Source organism: Chenopodium album, chromosome 8 (assembly GCF_948465745.1).
Source record: "Chenopodium album chromosome 8, dcCheAlbu1.1, whole genome shotgun sequence".
NCBI classification, from domain to species: Eukaryota; Viridiplantae; Streptophyta; class Magnoliopsida; order Caryophyllales; family Amaranthaceae; genus Chenopodium; species Chenopodium album.
This window is the reverse complement of record NC_137841.1, coordinates 44,377,981-44,397,257: the sequence shown is the minus strand read 5'-3', so window position 1 is coordinate 44,397,257 and position 19,277 is coordinate 44,377,981. Positions and strand designations below refer to the sequence as shown.

Sequence of the window (19,277 nt, the reverse complement as noted above, 5' to 3'; positions counted from 1 at the left end):
AGACTAGCCTTGATGGTTAGGATTCCCACGGAAATCGAGCAAATGCCTCTAACTATAGAAAAAAGACACAAACCGGCATACATCCAGGATATAGAAGACGATGAATTAGTCCAAGACAAAGAAGAAGAGGAAGAACCATGGTACACAGATATACACAATTATGTCACTAAAGGAGAATGCCCTCCCAATGCCGACAAAAGAGCAAAAAGAGGATTAAGGCTTTTGGCTTCCCAATATGTACTCATAGACAACGAGCTACATAAAAGGGTACCTAAGGGTCGAGCTCTTTTATGTGTAGGAAAGAAGGATGCACAAACAGTAATGAGGATAGTCCACGAAGGAATCTGTGGCACACATATAAACGGCAAAATGCTAGTCCAAAAAATAATGCGAGAAGGATATTATAGACTACAATGAATAGGGATTGCCATCAATACGTAAAAAGATGCCCTAAGTGCCAAATTTATGCCAATTTACAACATGTTCCTCCATCCTTCCTCTACACCTACACATCACCATGGCCATTCTCTACGTGGGGAATCGACATCATCGGCAAAATCACTCCCCCCAGGAACAGGAGGCCACGAATATATTCTAGTAGCGATTGATTACTTCACAAAGTGGGTCGAAGCGCAATCATATGCTAAACTCACTGCAAAACATGTAGCACTCTTTATCGAAATAAATATTATTTGTCGATACGGAGTCCCACATGAAATGATAAGTGACAATGGAACTCACTTTCAAGCCGAATGTGAAGAATTGGTACAAAAATACGGCATCCAACATCATCATTCTTCCCCTTATAGGCCTCAAGCAAATGGAGCAGTTGAGGCAGCTAACAAAAATTTAAAGACTATCATCGAGAAAATGACAGAAAATTACAAGGATTGGCCTGACAAACTTCACTTCGCATTGTGGGGTTACCGCACGTCAATTCGCACATCAACAGGAAATACGTCATTTTCCTTGGTATATGGAATGGATGCCGTACAACCTGTCGAACTAGAAATTCCATCTCTACGCATAACGTTAGAGAGTAAAATCGATGAAGTTGAATGGACTAGGGCAAGATATGAAGAATTAATTCTACTCGATGAAAAACGACTAGAAGCTCTACATCACACTCAGTGTTATCAGACTCGCATGGCTAGGCATTTTAATAAGAAGGTCAAGACAAGTAACATCAAAGTAGGAGACTTGGTGTTAAAAGCACTAAGGAAAAATGTTTTAGATCCAAGGGGAAAATTTAGACCTTATTGGTCTGGACCCTACATTGTGAAAACAATCCTGTCAGAGGTGCAGCAAAACTAAATGATATGGATGGCAACGAGTTCTCAAACGTGACAAATCTTGACCAACTTAAGAAATACTACCCATAATTACTTGAGTAGGATACTCAAGAGAGCTACGTTTGGCCTGATTCCTTAGAAAAGGATACGTAGGCAACCCTTTACGGGTGTGGCCACCTTAGTTTTTTACATTCTCGCGTCCCAGAATTAGTTAAAAATTCGACAGAAGATCGGCGAAATTTCGGCGTCGAAAAGTAAGCTCTGGCGCCGGCCAACAACCATCAACGCCAGCCGATGAAATTTGCGCCTGGCGCCAGATTTCCCTAGCAGGCGCCAGTCGCAAATAAGCGGCGCTAATTTGTAGATAAATTCTGGGCAAATTTCGTCGTTTTCGGAAAATTTTCGACTTCCGTATTCGAAGAATTTCTGGAAAATTAATTTTTTCGGTTTTCATTGCTTTAATAAAATAAATTTAAAGTAAATAATTTAATTAAAAGCTGAAATTTCATTAATAAAATAAAATTACATTATTGATGGAATTTTAATAAAGCTGAAATAAATTAACTTTAAATGAAAAATATAAACTAAGTCTAATAATTTGAAATTAAGCAATGCTTCTAATCTTTCTTTTCTTTCCTAACCCTTTTCCAATTTTTGTCTGCTTCCTCCTCTTCATCCATAACCTTAGCTAGTAGGCATCCTTCAGAGGAGCTACATTAAATTTTAGAATAAATAGTCTCCCCTTCAGCTAGGACTACATGCTTCTTTTCTACCCAAGCTTTTTTCTCCGTGGTGTCAGCTTTCCTTTTTCCCTTATCTTTGGTAGTACTCTTCTTCCTAGGCATTGTAGGTGTTTTGAATTCAACTCTTGCACCTAAGCGTTCCTTGGCAGGAATCTCCCTGTCACGTAGACGACTCTTCACATCAGTTTTACCCTGATCTTTCTTCGAATCCTTCGAAGGTTTCTTCAGCAACAACTTCTTCACATCATTGGGCTAAGAAGGAGGAACCTTTTGGGTAATCACTTCCCATAAAGGTCTAGCACTCCAGTAAGCATCAAATTTGTCTACTTCCTGGGAAACAGGGTACTCATAGGGAGGACGAAGATCCCCGGAAGGTATATTCTGAAGCAAGCCGTATTGTCTTTTTATTCTGCAGGGATAATAATAAGTCATGCGAGACAAACTTGGTAGATGGCAGAAAGGTTGCTTGTTGACACCAACCATCCTTTCTATTTTCCACCATGGGACAACCCACTTGATAGCATAATTGCGAGATTCAAAGACCTTTCTCCACCCATGGCGCCCTATTTTAGGGAAGGCGTTTCTTCCTCCTCACGAAGCAATTGGGAGTGTACTTCTCAATATTGTCCGGAGGGCTAATTAATTCTAGCTTTTCCATTAGCCATATCTGTAAAAAATTGCAATGCAAATAAATCATTATTACGATACAAAAATATATTTTTTTATTTCTGTAATTAAAAATATTATTTTTCTACCTGTAATAAAATTGGAGAGCCGTGAAAAGGTGCTTTTGGGTTCCGTTTCAATTCATCAAGACTAATCATAGTCTCTCCAACTATCAATGGCATTGGATTTCTCCCTGATTCAATTTGTTCTAATACGGTGATTATAATTGATTGACCTTCATTATTTTTACCACTACTAAGAAAAAATTGATTAAGCATGCAAAATAAGAAAGCCCTTCTTCTATATATATGAAAAGATTCAGAAAGAAGCTTATCAAAATAATGGCGTGCAAATTCTTTCAAATTAAATATGTTGCCATTTACTATTTTCGATAAATTCCTTTCTTTTAAATTGAAGAAACTCTCAAAATCCTTGTAATAATATGCATCAACTCTAGGGATTACTATTAGGTCTATTGCAGGGAAGCCTAAAATAGCACCAAATTCTTCTGGCAAAGGGCTAATCTCATCATACCCTATTATAAAGCAATGAGTATTAACATTCCAAAATTCTAGAGCGGTATAAATGAAATCTAAGTCAAGATCTACCCCTTTGATGCCATAAATTCCCCCCAAGTGAAACAAATCTAATTATTTTCTGTCTCTAGCATTAAGAGATCGACACCATTCAGGAGTGTATTGGGTGAAATTTTTGGTGACTAGAGACATGATATTATTTTTCTAAGTCCAAGAATTATTTTATTCGCTGGAATTATGAGAAGAATCGGCTGGGCAGGGGGTTATTTATACACAAATTACGAGCAGTTTTAATCAGGATGAAATATAAAGACAGCGTCAATTGGCGCCAGACTCCGCGATTGGCTCCAGTCGCCAAAGCTTGGCGTCACACGCCAAGTGTAGCGCCTGGCGCTACAACCAATTGCGTGGCGCCAACTGGCGCCAATATGCCACATCATCCGCGCTTTCTTAAATCGCGTTTTTTACGTTAAATTCGAGTCGACTAATGACTTTACGACCCCGATTATCTTTTCTAAACATCTTTTTATTCTTCTTTTAATTAATATAGCTATTATATTATTATTATATTATTCTTTTTGGATTTTATTTAGATTAATTTCCAAAATTTGTTATACACACAAGCTTTTATTTGACTTTTCCTTTTTTTCATTTTTCTTTTTTTGGGGGAGAGAGTCGAATACCCTCCATCAATAATAAAAATGACAGAATTTTTGTGCAAAATAGTTTGTCACACTTTTCTTGCACACACAAACATGCACATAATAATAGCAAATATAAATAAACTCATAATAATATAAATATACAAGATATGTCTAAAAATGAGTTTTAACTAAAAGGCAAAGTTCTATACAAAGTCAAAATAAAAAATCACAGGAACAAACTACGGCGCCGGAGGACATATATCCATCATATCGTAAAATTGTGCCATACGTGGAGTCACCTCCCCCCAGCTCCAGCTCTAGTTTCCAAAGGAGAAGGAAAACTCAATGTAGGTCCACTCCACCAAAGATCAACCTGAGGCTGAGGCTGCGAAGGCTGCTGCGATGCCGAGCCTACCTCGTACATCCCACCACCTCTAAAAGCCTAAGTAGCTTCTCCCTGGCCTACCGGTGCAGCATGAGCGCCCTCAGAAGAAGATCCCGAGCCCTCCGCAACATTAGCACGAGCAGCCTTAGAGCGACCGCCTCTACCCCCTAATGTAGTACGACGACGTCTCGAGCTAGACCTCGCCGGATCACTCCGCACCTCAGGTCTCGTGCGAATCTGAGAAGAAATAGGCTGGCCCTGCAAAGAGAATTAAATCAGAAACAAGGCAAAATCAAAGCGGTAATGCAAAAATATATAAAGAAAGACTACCTCACGGACGACGTCGTCCCGACGGCAGGTAGCCGCATTCCTCATCCGGACGAGCTGGCTCCGAAAGGCATCTATACATCGTGCCATCGCTGAAACCACCTCGCGCGAGAGCTATCAAAGAAATAAATCAGTAAATATGCAAAGAACAGGGTCCGCTCATCCCACTCGGGGAGTCGACCAAGCGAAGTAGATGGTGTAGCGTCGTCCTCTACGGGCTCATGCTCCCGTCGAGTTTTTCGGGACCGTGAACCCGAACCTCGCCGTCTATCCGTACTACATTGTTCAAAATCAACATAAATTAAGGTTCTATAGTATCTAAGTTTCGCCTAGCCGCATGATACTATGTTAAAAAAAATAGAGTACGTAGTACTAAAACAGAGCACAAATTCAAATTGAGCATAACGGCATTTTTAAGCAATCACACAATTTCTTGCGATACTATAGTAAGTATTTTGACAAATTGGACAAGAATTGCTAGCAAAAACATCAAGAACGGGACACATTGTTCTTCACGACCTTAAGGGGTCCAACAATGGCAAATATCTCATTCCTTCACCGAATTGAGTCAAACAAGTCTGAAATTACTCCCAAGGCAATATATAAACATAATCAAGCGATTTCATGGCATAAAATTTGATAAACAAAGTGAATTAAGCATTTTAAATTTTGAATTTACATGAAATTCGTGAATAAACATGTCAAAAATTCATAAAAACTGATGTGAGTTTGAAGAAAACTTACATAGATCGGGAAATTAAATAAAAAGATCTTTAATTTGCAACGAATTTGAGTGAATTCGGTTGAGAAACGAGCAAGAACCAAGCAATTGAAGTTATGCGGTTTTTCAAGCAACTTGCGCGACGAGAAAACAGCAAAATGAAGAGGAAAGGGGTATTTAAGGAAAACCCCGTGCTAGCGCAAAGCTCTAGGCATTGGCGTCAAAAATTAGGCTTGGCGCCTAGCGCCAATCCTAGCCCCTGGCGCTAAGGCTTCTAGTGTGGCGCTGATGGCTTTTCAGCGGCGCCAAAACACTCAGCCACTTGGTGGGGTTGTTCTATCTTTTTGCAACACATTTTGGGTTCCTTTGTACGCCAGTTAGCCCCTCTAAGCAATTTGACATGATTTTTAGTAATCGTCTTGATTACGTAAAGTGATTGACCTGATGAAAAATCTTCTCACTTAGCATAAAACGCCTAAGCATTGGCTCATTGACAAAAGGCACCGACATACTGGTTCATTCGCAAAAGGTGCCGACATACTGGTTCATTCGTAAAAGGCACCGGTATGCTAGTTCATTCGCAAAAGGGCACCGAAGTACAGGTTCGAAGCAACGGAAGCACCGACGTACGGGCATAGCGGAAGCAAAGTTCAGGCGAACTTTTAAAGATCGACAAGTGGAGGTCTTCGGTAATTTCCTTTGGAAAATTATCGCATCAAATGAGGATGACTTCAAGCGAGGATATCTTCGACGGCATTCCCTAGCTTGTGGAGAGTTGTCACAAACAACTAAAGATTGTTTCAAGAGAAATAATCTTCGATAATATTCCCTTGGACGTGGAATATTATTAATGCGGATGAAGATTGTTTCAAGAGAAGAAATCTTTGATAGTATTCCCTTGGACGTGGAATATTATCAATGCGGATGAAGATTATTTAAGGAGAGATAATCTTCGATAGTATTCCCTTGGACATGGGATATTATCAAAGCGGAGGAGGATGGTTTCAGGCGTAGCGGTTTTTAAGCGGGATGGCATTCTCTAGCTTGCAGGAGGTCATCAAAACAACAGTAAAGCGGCAACGATCGGTAACTTTCAGAGACGTGTGCTCGACGGTGCAAGATACGCGTTTTTTAACTCTTTTATCTGTTTAACTAACGCTAGTTTGCAGGTATTGGCGTTACAAGAGTGATTTAGGATCGTAGAACGTTCTGAACCATTCTCCGTCCCTATCGATACTTTGACTTTTGTTTTCGAAACTCGCGTTTCTCCAGACTCAGTCAAAGTGGGGGCTTCTGTAGACACCCATTTGTGTCTCCCCAAAAACAGACCCAATGATGAGTACCTTTCACGTCAAATCATAATCGAATGAAGTGAAAGTGTGGAAAGTCTAGTGTTGCGGATAGTTTTAATTTCTTTTCTCTTCTCTCTGTTTTTTGAAAACGTATTTTAAGAAAACTACCAATCCAGTTTGGTTGGTCCATGATATGGGTCCAATAGTAGTGTAGTTTGATAGGGATTGACAAGAGCTTTCCAACAATATATTATAAGCCCAATTCCGATGAATATTTAGGAAGTTATGGCCAATTTACTAAACTGGGTCCGGTTTGAGCTTTATATACGACCCAATGATCTAGGGGAGGGCCTAATATGATTTATCATTCCTAATGCAATTAGGAATGGTTTTAGTCTTCTAGATTCTTCTGGAAGGTTCTTTTCATTCCTAATTCAATTAGCATCGATAAATTGACTTTTGTTGACTTTTTAGATTTTTAATTAAAATTAAAGAGCATTTTTGAGGAAAATATACGATTTTATCCTCCTGTACGGTAGAATTTATCTAATTTGAGAAAGCGCGTCAAAAACAGTGTTGGCGCCAAACGCCAGGCATTGGCGCCTGGCGCCAATAAGCTAGCGTTGGCGCCAGCTATGTTTCACGTGCGCCAATACATTGTTTTGTTAATTTTATCTTTTTATCTGATTTTCTCTATACATAACGTCGTAAAAACTCTGTTCTGATTCACCTACGATCTGTTTTGAATTCTCATCTCTAATTCATTCATCTCTCTTTCTTTCTTTTTTCTAACCTTGCTTTTCAAATACAAAATTCCGCATTCGCAAGATCTAAAAACACCTAGCAATATTCGAAGTTGCCTTCGCCCTAGACGTGAAAGGTTTAATTTCTGAGGTTTGGTCCCAAATCTCTATTTCAATTATTTAATTTAATTTTTTATTTATTTTTTTCCTTGAAGTTACTAACGTGTGTATTTTGTTATTAGAAAGAGGTACGAGGCATCAAAGTAAGTACTTTAATTGATGTTATGATAAAGAAATCATGTTTAAATTGTTATTATGATATTCCTAGTATCATGTCTAGGGTAATTTTAATATTAAATATGATTGTTACGATGCTTCCTATGTTCTTCCTAATATTTATGATTTTTAGTATCATGTTAGGGTTAAAGATTTGATTTTTATTGCTTAGTGACATGTAGGATTTGTTATTAATCTTGTTAGTTTCATGCCTAGGATCTTGCTATTATTATTATCCTTTAATATTAACATGAATATGATTATGATTATAATTGTAATAATTTATGATGATTATGAATATTATTATTATTATTATTTTGATGATGATTTTATTTATGATGATTTTATTTATGATAATTATTATTATGTTGCTTGATATATTATTTATTTATTGCTTGATCACGCCTTTTATGCATGTTTAAAGGGAATCTATACTTGTAATCACGCTTAATAAGATAATTAATAATCTTGTTAGGGTTAATGTGATCATAATTCAAGTGATCGCCAATAATAGTTTTATTTTTGCATTAATATTCAACCAACATAGATAAACAGGTTTAGGGTTATTCCTATTGATTACATGTTAATTAGAAAGCGCACATGAATACGATCAGAATAAAATAGAGTCCTATTATTAGGGCAGGTTCGATCTCTTTTAGGTTGGATTTGTACCTTCATCCCCGAACCCTTATTTGGTTCTAGACCTTATGGAGTCGACGATCTCTTGGATCGTTAAGGGGTGTAACCTTCACCCTGTGAACGGTTTACAAGTTCCTAAAACTTGTTGACGACTCTTTTGCTCTATATTTTTCCCTTTTGAACGCCACCATACTTTAGTGTATGATCACAGTGGGGTTCAATCAAGGGGATTAACGCTTGAAATTATTCCCTATAGGTACACAAACACTTGTGTGAGGATCGACTAGAGTTACGTTCGGCGTGATTCCTAACGGATACGTAGGCAACTACAAATCGGTGTGCGGCCGTAATAAAAATGCATTCATATTTACATTAATAATTGATCATATCAAGGGATCTCCTATGTTCATCATATGCATTAATATCTAGACTTGGGGGCTTGATGACAAGGGAATAATCGTGTCGTTGAGCGACTACACCTAAGTCAAATTAATTTATAACGCTCTACCAACCTAATACATGTATAGGGTAAATAGAGGGGTCGAACCACAGGGAGACATGCATAAACACCGCATTCACTACTTAAGACTTTAAGCTATCTCGGGACAAGAAGTATGAATAACTAAGAGATTAAACTAAGGATTAAGAATGATTAAAGATCAATATAACTAAACACCAAGGGAAGTGGGTAGATGTAGATGTCACTTGATCATGCAATAACACAGAAGCAAAGCAATGGCAAACTAAGCATGCAAGAATATCGAAATAAAGCTCGATCTAACCGCCTTCCGGTATTAATCGATTTCTCCTAACATAGCCTCTATGTTTCCACATTAGAACCATATATTAGAAGGTGAAAACAAAGAATTATCGATAGTAATGAATCTCAACTAAGTCAACTTCCGTTACTTGTTAGTAAAGACTCATCTTTGATCAACTAACAATGTGCACTTGCAAGAAAGACCAAAGAATATCAAGCATACAAAGACTTTAATCACCATTAACATAAACCCCAACATCATAAGCATGAATCAATTAACAACTACACCATCCCCACACCCTTGGCTAGGTGACTACTCACAAATCATATTGAAGACAATATCAATCATCAAATCAATAAGCATCAACATGATCAATAAGCAAAGAAGGAAAATCAAAATAAGCAAACAAAACTAGATACAAAAGTAAAGAAAGAGAGTAAGAGATTTCTCATTCATTGAAGATGAAGATTTACAAAGATTCAATCAAGCTCCTTCTTCAATATCCAAGTTCATCAATAGAAATCCACACTTTCTCTCTCTACTAATGAAGTTTCTCTCTCTAGATTAAGCTAAAAATGTAGAAAAATTAAAACTAAGTTAATCCCCCAAAACGTTCTAAAAAAAGGGACTTATATAGTCCGTACAGAGTCAGCTGAGAAAAGGAGAGGTCCGACCGAACAAATGGGAAGGTTCGGCCGGACTACAGGGTAGGTTCGGCCGAACCATGGGTAGGTTCGGTCGAACCTCCCTGATCCTGATCTGGTCGAACTCCTGTGGTTCGGCCACTCCTGCAAAACTGCCAATTTCAATCTTGCCCCTGCCTCGAAGTTCGGCCGAACCACTGAGCAGGTTCGGCCACACCTTCGTTCGGCCACACCATCAGGAGGTTCGGCCGAACCTCTTCTGAATCATGCTTCCTCTAGCTTCCTTTGAGCTTAGCTTCCTCCTCTTGAAAATCTCGATGGTTCCTACAAAGCATAAGCATGAAAAGCACAATAAGAACAAAGCGGGAAGACTAAGAAAAGGGAGGATAAAGGAGAAAGAAAAGAGAAAGCAAAGCTAAGTAAAAATGCTTAGAAAGAGGGCCAAACAAGTGCAAACGAGGGGAGAATCCTTAGAGAAAAAGGATAAAAGAGTGGTATAAATGCCACTCATCACTTGATCCCTACATTATTAGGTTACCTAGCTTAAGAGTCACATTATTTAACTCTTTTCAAAAAAAAAAAACATATATGTTTCCATACACTTATCCTTTGCAGCCTAGCTTTAGTGTAACTTTCCCACACATCACAGATACATAGACAAATAATCCTCTTCTTCGAAACCTTTTGCCATGAAATCTTGACACAATGTTGAAGTACGCTTTGTCATATCAAAATCACTCATCATTGCATCACAAAATAAGAAGTGCTTAGCCTTCGCGCCTAAGTTACCCAAATACTTTCATCACCGAGTCAACAATTGAGATAGCCTAGGATGTTATAATCCTTTCACTATGAGATGCAACGTCGATGCATGCATTTTACTAAGTTTGTACTTAAAGAAATAGATAGCAAATTAAACGTCAATTCAGGCAATAGTATTATGTCATACAAAGTTAACCTTAAAGAAATGAGCAAAGTCCTATAGTCCAAAATATAAATGCAGGCACACTAAGTCCCAAACGGACAAGTGATCTTTACCAAAATTTTAGAGCAAAAGGACACAAACAACATAGCAAATCAAGTAGAGTCAAATGGTCATATTGATTGATTGGGTTCCTTGGTACGCCAATTATCCCCTATAAGCAAATCGACATGATTAATAGTTGGCTCGATTACAATCGCAATAAGTTATCGGCCTAAAGACGATCATCTCACTTAGCTTAAGCACCTAATAATTGTCTCATTATAAGCACCATGGCATTGGTTTAAAAGCAAGCACATCAGAAAAATGAAAATTTTCTAAGATTGGATTGTCATCTCAAACTGACAATATTTCCAAGGGTGAATTTTCGAGCATCATTCTTCAACAATAAATTTTCCAATATTGGATTGTCCCCTTTTGCTATGTTTCCAAGAGTGGATTGTCGTGCTCCTTCTCTATTGGCAAGATTTTTCCAAGTTCGGATTGTCATACATTCATCAAATCTTCAAGAATTTTTCCAAGATTGGATTGTCATAACAAACTTTCAATGTTTCCAAGCATGGATTGTTATGCTCCACCTAAGTTTGCAAATTTCTCCAAATTTTGGATTGTCATCAAATCCTTGACAATATTTCCGAGATTGGATTGTCATACACCTAGTTCCCTATGGAAAAATTTCCCAAAGGATTGTCGTAGGTCTCTATTCATCTTAATTTCAGCAAAGGTTTCCCAACGTGGATTGTCATTCATTTTAGTAGTGCAAAATTTTCCCAAGACGGATTGTCAGTCGACTCTTTTTTGAAATGTTCCAAGACGCTGACAGTCAATTGTGGCAATATTTTCCCAAAAGGATTGTCGCATAATATTGGAAAATTTCCAAGGTGGATTGCTTTCAAGAGTTATATTCCCAGACGTGGATTATTGATCATAGCAAGGTTCTTATGACATATTGTTACGAAGCATTGTCAACTTTTCCCAATTTGGATTTTGACAAAATTTCCGAGATGCGGATTGTTGCATCATCGTGGCAACATTTCCTAGGATGGATTGTTACGTGTCATTGACAACTTTCCCTAAATTGGATTGTCGTACATCATTTAAGAGTTGTGTTGGAAACTATTCCTAAAGAAGAGAGGATTGTCATCCCACCTAATGTATCAACACAGCAAGAAAATTCAAGAAAAGCATTGAGGATCAACGAGCGGTGATCTTCAATAATTTTCCGAGGAAAGTTATCACTATAAAACTGAAGATAGCTACAAGCAACGTTCTTCGATGATGTCCCAAGGTAAAGAGGATAACGGCAGGCACAACCGTGGCGAGGTACTGCCATAACCCTGAAGATGGCTACAAGCTGTCACCTTCGACGATGTTCCCAAGGTACTATGGAGGATTGTCACAAGCAATTAAAGATGGTTACAAGCAACGGTCTTTAAAGATGGCGTTCACGAGGCACTGTAGAGGTCTTCACAACAAAATGCAGTAATAAATCGGTTATCCCAGAGACTTGTGCTCAGCGACGCAAGATACGCGTTTCCAACTCTTTTATCTATTTAACTAACACAAGTTTGTAGGTATCGGCCTTACAAGTAAGATTTTGGATCGCAGAACGTTCAGAATCATTCTCCGTCCCTATCACTACTTTGACTTTTGTTTTCGAAACTTGCGTTTCTCCAAACTCAGTCAAAGTGGGGGCTTTTGTAGACACCTAATTGTATCTCCCCATAAGCCAAACCTAGTGATGAATATCTTTCACATCATTGATTATCAAACGAAGTGAAAGTGTGAAAAGTCTTGTGATGCGGTTATTTTAAAAAAATATTCTTTCTTTTTTTGAAAATATTTATTTTCTTACTATATTTATGAAAACGTCTATTCCAGTTTAGAATGGTCCATTATAAGAGTCCAATAATGGTTTATTTTGATGGGCCTTGAAAAGACCTTTCCAATGATATATTATAAGCCTAATGCCGATGAATAATGAGGAAGTTATGACCAAAATACTAAATTGGACCCAAACCGGATTTTACCTACGACCCAATGATCATGTGGAGGGTCCAAAGGTTTAATCCTATTCCTAAACTAATTATGATTTGATTAGAATCTTCTACAAGTTTCTAAAAGATCTTAATTATCCTTTTTGAAAAGATAAAATTAAAGAATTTGAAATAAAATAAAAACTATCCTTTTTAAAACTTTTCTTTTTTAAAGTCTTAATTCTATTCGAATTTAAACATGTTCAAAGACAGACAGATATTATTTTTATGCTTCATAATTTTTATCCAAATTTTATATGGTTGGATAGATCTTGAAATTATCTTTCAAATCATATTTTACAATATTAATTTCGAGCTATAACAAAAATGATATGAAAGAAATAAGAAACTCTATCCAAACTGACACCATCCCACTATTTCGGCCATATATTTTTCTTATTGGGTTGGAAAGTAGACTTCAAGAGATTTCCAGTAACTTATTATATGACTTATTTGGACTTCTAGATCAAAAGATATGATAACAACAAAATCTGAAAAACTACTGACCAACGAATTTTATTTCGATTCGAATTCGGATTCTTTTCTATTCCTTCGACCCTCTTTTTTCTAATAAATAGTGGTCATACCACCCCTTTTTCAATCATCAACAATCACCAATCATCACTCTTCTCTCTCTAAGCTAAATTTTATTCTTCCTCTATTCTTTTTTATAAGCCTAGCCCTTTTCAAAATACAGTATTCCTCATTCATAAGTTCTAGACAGACCTATCCAAGTTCAAAGTTGCTTTCGCCCTAAACATGAAAGGTTGATAATTTCTGAGGGTTTGGTCCCAAATCCCTATTTCAATTATTTAATTTAGTTGTTTGATTTAATATTTTCATTGAAGTTAATAACACATGTATTTTGTTATTAGAAAGAGATACGAGGCATCCAAGTAAGTAATTTGATTATTCTTTTGATATAAAAATCATGCTTTGATTATTTTGATTCCTAGTATCATGTTAGGATGTCCTTATAGTTCCTAGTATCATGTTTAGGGTAATAACTAAAATTTCTAATATCTTGTATGTTTATTATGGGATGCTTCCTATTCTTTTTTAATATCATGTTAGTATCATGTTAAGCGATGGCTCTGTCTCCTGGCGACAGTAATTGTCTGGTGATAGTGCCATCGTCTGGCGGCAGGCACTGTTATCTCGCGCTGAATTCTTCCAATACCGAGTCAAAAATCTACCTTCTTGTTTCGACTAGTTTCTAGTATTGTTTGCTTGGATTTACTTCCTGATTGAGTTTTTCCCTTTTTTTTGAACCCATATGTGCTCTACATATGGCCATAACCCTCTAGGAATTTATGCTCCATCTACCCAAACAAACGCTCATGGCAACAAAGGGTACATCCGAGTTTGTGAATTCACCAAACCGTGGAAGGAAGTTTAACTTGCGGGGTCCCATCCACACGTGCCAACCATTTGAAAGTTAAGGCTTCCGCGCAGTGCATCTGGACTCATAACCATGGATCCTTTTGAATAACCCTTATCCTTGAACTTTTTATATCATGTTACTATCATGTTAATATCATGTTAAGGATAAAGCTTTGATCTTTAATGCTTAGTGACATGCTAGGATTTGTTATTAATCTTGTTAGTATCCTGCCTAGGATCTTGCTATTATTTTTTATGCTTTATTGAGATTAAAATGATGATGATTGTTGTTATGTTGCTTGATATTGTTATACTTATCACTTGATCACACCTTTTATGCATGGTGAAAGGAAATTTGTACTTATAATCACGTTTAATAAGATATTTAATAATCTTGTTTAGGATAATATGATTATAATTCAAGTGATCGCTAATAATAGATTTGTTTGTGCATCAATAATCAACTAACATAGATTAAATAGGTTTAGGGTTAACCTATTGATTGTATGTTATTCAAAAAGCGCACATGAATATGAGAAGAATAAAGTAGAGGTCTATTTTAGGGCAGATTCAATCTCTTTTAGGTTGGATTTTTAACTTCTTCCCCAAATATCCAGTCATGGTTCCAGATCACTATGGAGTTAACGATCTCATGGATCGTGAAGGGGTGTAACCTTCACCCTGTGAACGGTTTACAAGTTCCTAAAACTTGTTGGCGACCCTTTTACTCTAACTTCCTTCCCTTAGGACGTCACCATGCTTAAGTGTATGATCACAGTGGGGCTCAAGTATGGGATGCTTGAAATATTCCCTACACTATCTAAGAAACAAAAGAAAACATAGTGAGAAGGTCTTTCCAACATTTGGTCCATGAATGGGAGAGGAAAATGGTCCTTCTTTGTATTTTTTTTTATCTCCTATAATCAATACATACCCTCCACTCAGTCACCGTCCGGATGGTGATTTTCTTTCCTCCTTCATTTTTGATGATGGTCATTCTACCCTTCTTTGGAACTACATGAACCGGGATAACCCATTTTCTATTGGAAATATGCTTCACGTAGATTCAAAATCTCTTTCTTGACAACCTCTTAGAGGTTGGGGTTAAACCTCCTTTGAGGTTTAACGGAGGTGGATTGATTATCTTCAAGATGAATACGATGCATGCACAAAGAAGGGCTAATACTACCCTTGATATCATCAATGCTATACCCTATCACATCTTTATAATTTCTTAAAACATCAAGTAATTTTTCCAAATGAACTCTATCAAGGGTTGCATTGACAATAATAGGGTTTTTTTCTTCATCATCAAGATACGCAAATTTCAAAGAAGGGGAAGGGCTTTGAGTTCTACCTTGGGAGGAGGCTTAAAACTCTCCTCCAATTTCTCCTCTACTTGTTCAAGCTCAATTTCCACTTCTTGTTCAACCTCATCCAGCTTTGAGGTTTCTGCCATAGCTATGAAGAACTCTCTTGCCTCTTGAGAGTAAAACTCTTCCTTGCATGTAAGAGCTTCGATCATCAAATCTTGTGGCCTCATTACTACCCTCCCCTAATGATCTAACTCCTCACTAACAACATCGACTCAGTTGCAATATGTGTGTAATGGTCTTGAGTAATATGGAGAACTCAAAGACAATCTTCTCATCGGCCACCTCACATGTAATGGTGTTGTTCTTGCAATTGATGACCGGCCCCAAGGTTTTAAGAGCTTCACGAATCAAGATTAAAGGAGTATCAACATCTTCCTCAATATCCATCACTACAAAATCACATGGCACATAGATATGCCCAACTTAAATAGGAGCATCATCAAGTTCACCACAAGAAAGTTTGACCGAGCGGTCGGCTAGTTGAACTATTTTTCTTGTGGGAATCATTTTAATATTGATATTTTATGCAACGGAGGGGGGAATTAAGCTAACACTCGCTCCTAAATACCTCAAGGCACCCCTAGGTTCCATGTTACCGATCTTAACCGGTAAAGTAAAGCTTCTCAGGTCATTTTTCTTTGGCATCTTGTGTTGAACGAGTGCACTAAGATGATGAGGGAGGGTAATGAGCTCGTCATTGAGCTTCCTCTTGTTGGTTAAGATCTCCTTGAAAATTTTGGAGTTGTAGGAAGGCATTTGGATAACAACATCGTTGAGAGGGACACTGATGTGTCAGCTCTTCATTACACTAAGGAATTTTGCAAATTTATCTTTCAACTTTCTCTCCACAAGCCTCCTGAGAAAAGGAACCGGCTCATCTAGATTCCTAGTCTCACTAGGACTTGAGGTTGTTTTCTAATCATTGTGCTTCTTTTTCCCTAAATTCTCTTCTTTCCTAACACCTTTGTCTTCTTCAAGTCTCTTCTCCACCCTCACACTTTCTTCTTTCCTTTCTTTCGACTCTTCATAAGATGTGCCCAATCTCAATGTAATTGCCTTGCAAGAATCGCGTTTCATGTTGTGAAGGGGTTATTAGGTTGTGGTTGCCCTAATAAGGTAAAAGGTGAGTTAAAAGGTACTCTCTCGTCCAATTAGGCTAATTGTGAATTAACCATCTTGTTATAAGCTTTGACCTCTTGCATTTGTTTATTCATGGCTTGGAGTTGTTGAAGAATTTTTGGTTTGTGTGGAGTCGGATTGTGATGCTTGATCTTGACTCCTTTGAGACCCTTGGTTTTGATTGTTGTATTGGTTTTGATTGTTGTACTGGTTGTTTCTTGGGTAGTTACCCCTTGGGTTTTTGTTTTGAGGTGGAGGTGGGTTTTGATATTAAGGGTTGGAATTGTATGATGATTGAGCTTGTTGCCCCATTGTTGAGGTTAAGGTGCAAATCTAAGTGGTGGTTGTCTCCAAGCTACTCCTCCACCACACTAGGTGAAAAAACGAAATTGGCACCGGTTCAAAACCTCTCAATGCCACCGGTTTGGAACCGGTGCCAATATGGGGGGTGCCAATTACTAGTATGAAAAGCCACCAGTTCAAACCGGTAGCAAAAATGGTTATTGGCACCGGTTAACCGCTGGCAAAATTGTTTATTGGCACTGGTTAACCGGTGCCAAAAGGGCCTAAAATATTTTTTTTTTGTCCTTTTTCACTTAACAATTAAATCAACTAAAATAAATAAGAACATCACAATATAAATCGAATTTAAATCAATATAATATAAAGTTTACAATATATAATTAAAAAAATACGACACATAAATAAATAAATAAAATTACAATATAAATAAAAAAATTACAATATATTCATAAATAAAAAAAGTTACAATATAAATAAAGAAAAAAATAATAAACCCCATACACATCTAAATCAATATTCTTGCATCTTGATTCTTCAATTTAAGATATAATTCAATGTACCTGCACCAATTATAAAATAAAATAAAAAAAATAAAAAAAATAAAAAAAATAAAAAAAAAAACAAGAAATTCAAACCCAGAAATTCAATCCAAAAAATTCAAACTTAAAAAAAAGGCAGAAATTCAAACCTGGAGAAAAAAATAAACCAGAAATTCAAATCTATTAAAATCGAAAAAAAAACCCAAAAATCGAAAAAAAAAATCCTAATTGAAATCGAAACAAAAACCAAGAATTCGAAAAACCAAAAAATCAAATTCAAAATAAAAAAAAATTCAAAATCTAAAAAAAAACTAAAATTGAAATAGAAAAAAAAAACCAAGAAATTGAAAAAAATCAAAATCGATAAAAAAAAAACCAATTCAAATCGAATTGAAATGGGGAAAAAAACAAAAATCGAAAAAAAAAATCATAATCGAAAAAAAAAATAAAATCGAGAAAAAAAACCAGAACTGGAAAAAACCAGAAATGGAAATCAAATTCAAGATCTCGGGAAAAAAAAAACAAGAATTCAAATCGAATTCAAATCAATTAAAAAAAAATCTAATAAAAATCGATTAAAATAAAAAAAAAATCAAATTTAAATCGAATAAAATAAAAAAACCGAATTAAAATCGATTAAAAACTCAGAAAATGGTGTTGCATGTCTTCGTGGTGGTCTTCGTGGTGGAAATCGAATTTAAGAGCTCGTGGTAGAAGGAGATGAGAAAGATGGGGTGAGCATTGAGCAAGAGAAGGAAAGAGGAGGAGAGGAGAGATAAAGAGAAAGAAAGAGGAGAGAGGTGCGGCTAAGAGGAGTGAGATCTTAGGGTTTGGAGGGATTTAAGGGGTAAGGTTTTTTTTTAATAATAAATTGCACCGGTTCACTTTGAACAGGTGGGCTTTGTGTTTTTGCCACCGGTAACCAGTGCCATATATATTGGTTCATTAGGCCGCCAATTTTTTAGCCCAGTTTTTCCACCGATTTGGACTGAACCGGTGGCAATTAGGGGGTTCCTTTTTGATTTTTTCTACTAGTGCCACTTCCCCTAAATCCATATTGCTTTGTGTTGTAAGCCGCAAAATGTTTGGGGCTCAAGCCTCCACAATAAGATGTATCATGATTTGTACCACCACAATTTTGACATGAGAAAGAATTCACTTGAGAAGAGCTTTCCCCACTATTAACACTTGCATTCAACTTTGCAAGCCCCTTGGTCAAAAGCTCAATTCGATGTTGTAATTGATCACCCTTCTCTAACTCATACATCCCACCTTTCTTCGGTGAATTTCTCATTCTACCACCCTAAGAATAGTTCTTCGCTTCTTCTTCGATTGTTGCCTCAACTTGATTTTGGAGGATCTTGATCAATTTTCCACCCGCCCCAACATCCAAGTTAGCTCTAGACATTGGTTCCAATCCATCATAGAAGAATCGCATGAGCAAGCTTTTATTGTATTCATGATCAGGACATGCTTATACCAACTCCTTGAACCTTTCCCAAGCTTCACTAACACTCTCATCTGTTTTTGGTTCAAATGATGCAATCTTCCTCCTCATGTCTACGGTCTTTTCCTCGGAATAATCTCTTCAAGAATAATGCCTTGGCTATCTCTCTCAATGTTGTGAGATAATTTTGCCTCACTTGCTTGAGCCACTTCTTAGCTCTACCCGAAAGAGATTGTCAAAATAGATGCATTCGGATGTACTCTTGCAAAACTTGATTGGTTTGAATCATGGCACATAGCTCAAGGAATCTATCAAGGTGCTCAATGGGATCTTCACTTGGAGAACCCAAAAATTGATCCCCTTCTACCATCCTTGTGTATTGGGGATGAATGGTAAAGTTGGTTTCCGTGACGGGAAGCAAAA

At 37.0% G+C, this 19,277-nt stretch overlaps 1 non-coding gene across 1 annotated transcript; it reads left to right on the top strand.

The window, feature by feature from the left end:
- The first annotated feature begins 18,861 nt into the window (after positions 1-18,861).
- LOC145556882 (small nucleolar RNA R71) lies at positions 18,862-18,968 on the top strand. The gene has a single exon (XR_014091973.1). It is a non-coding gene; the product is annotated as a small nucleolar RNA R71 (small nucleolar RNA).
- The last annotated feature ends 309 nt before the right edge of the window (positions 18,969-19,277 follow it).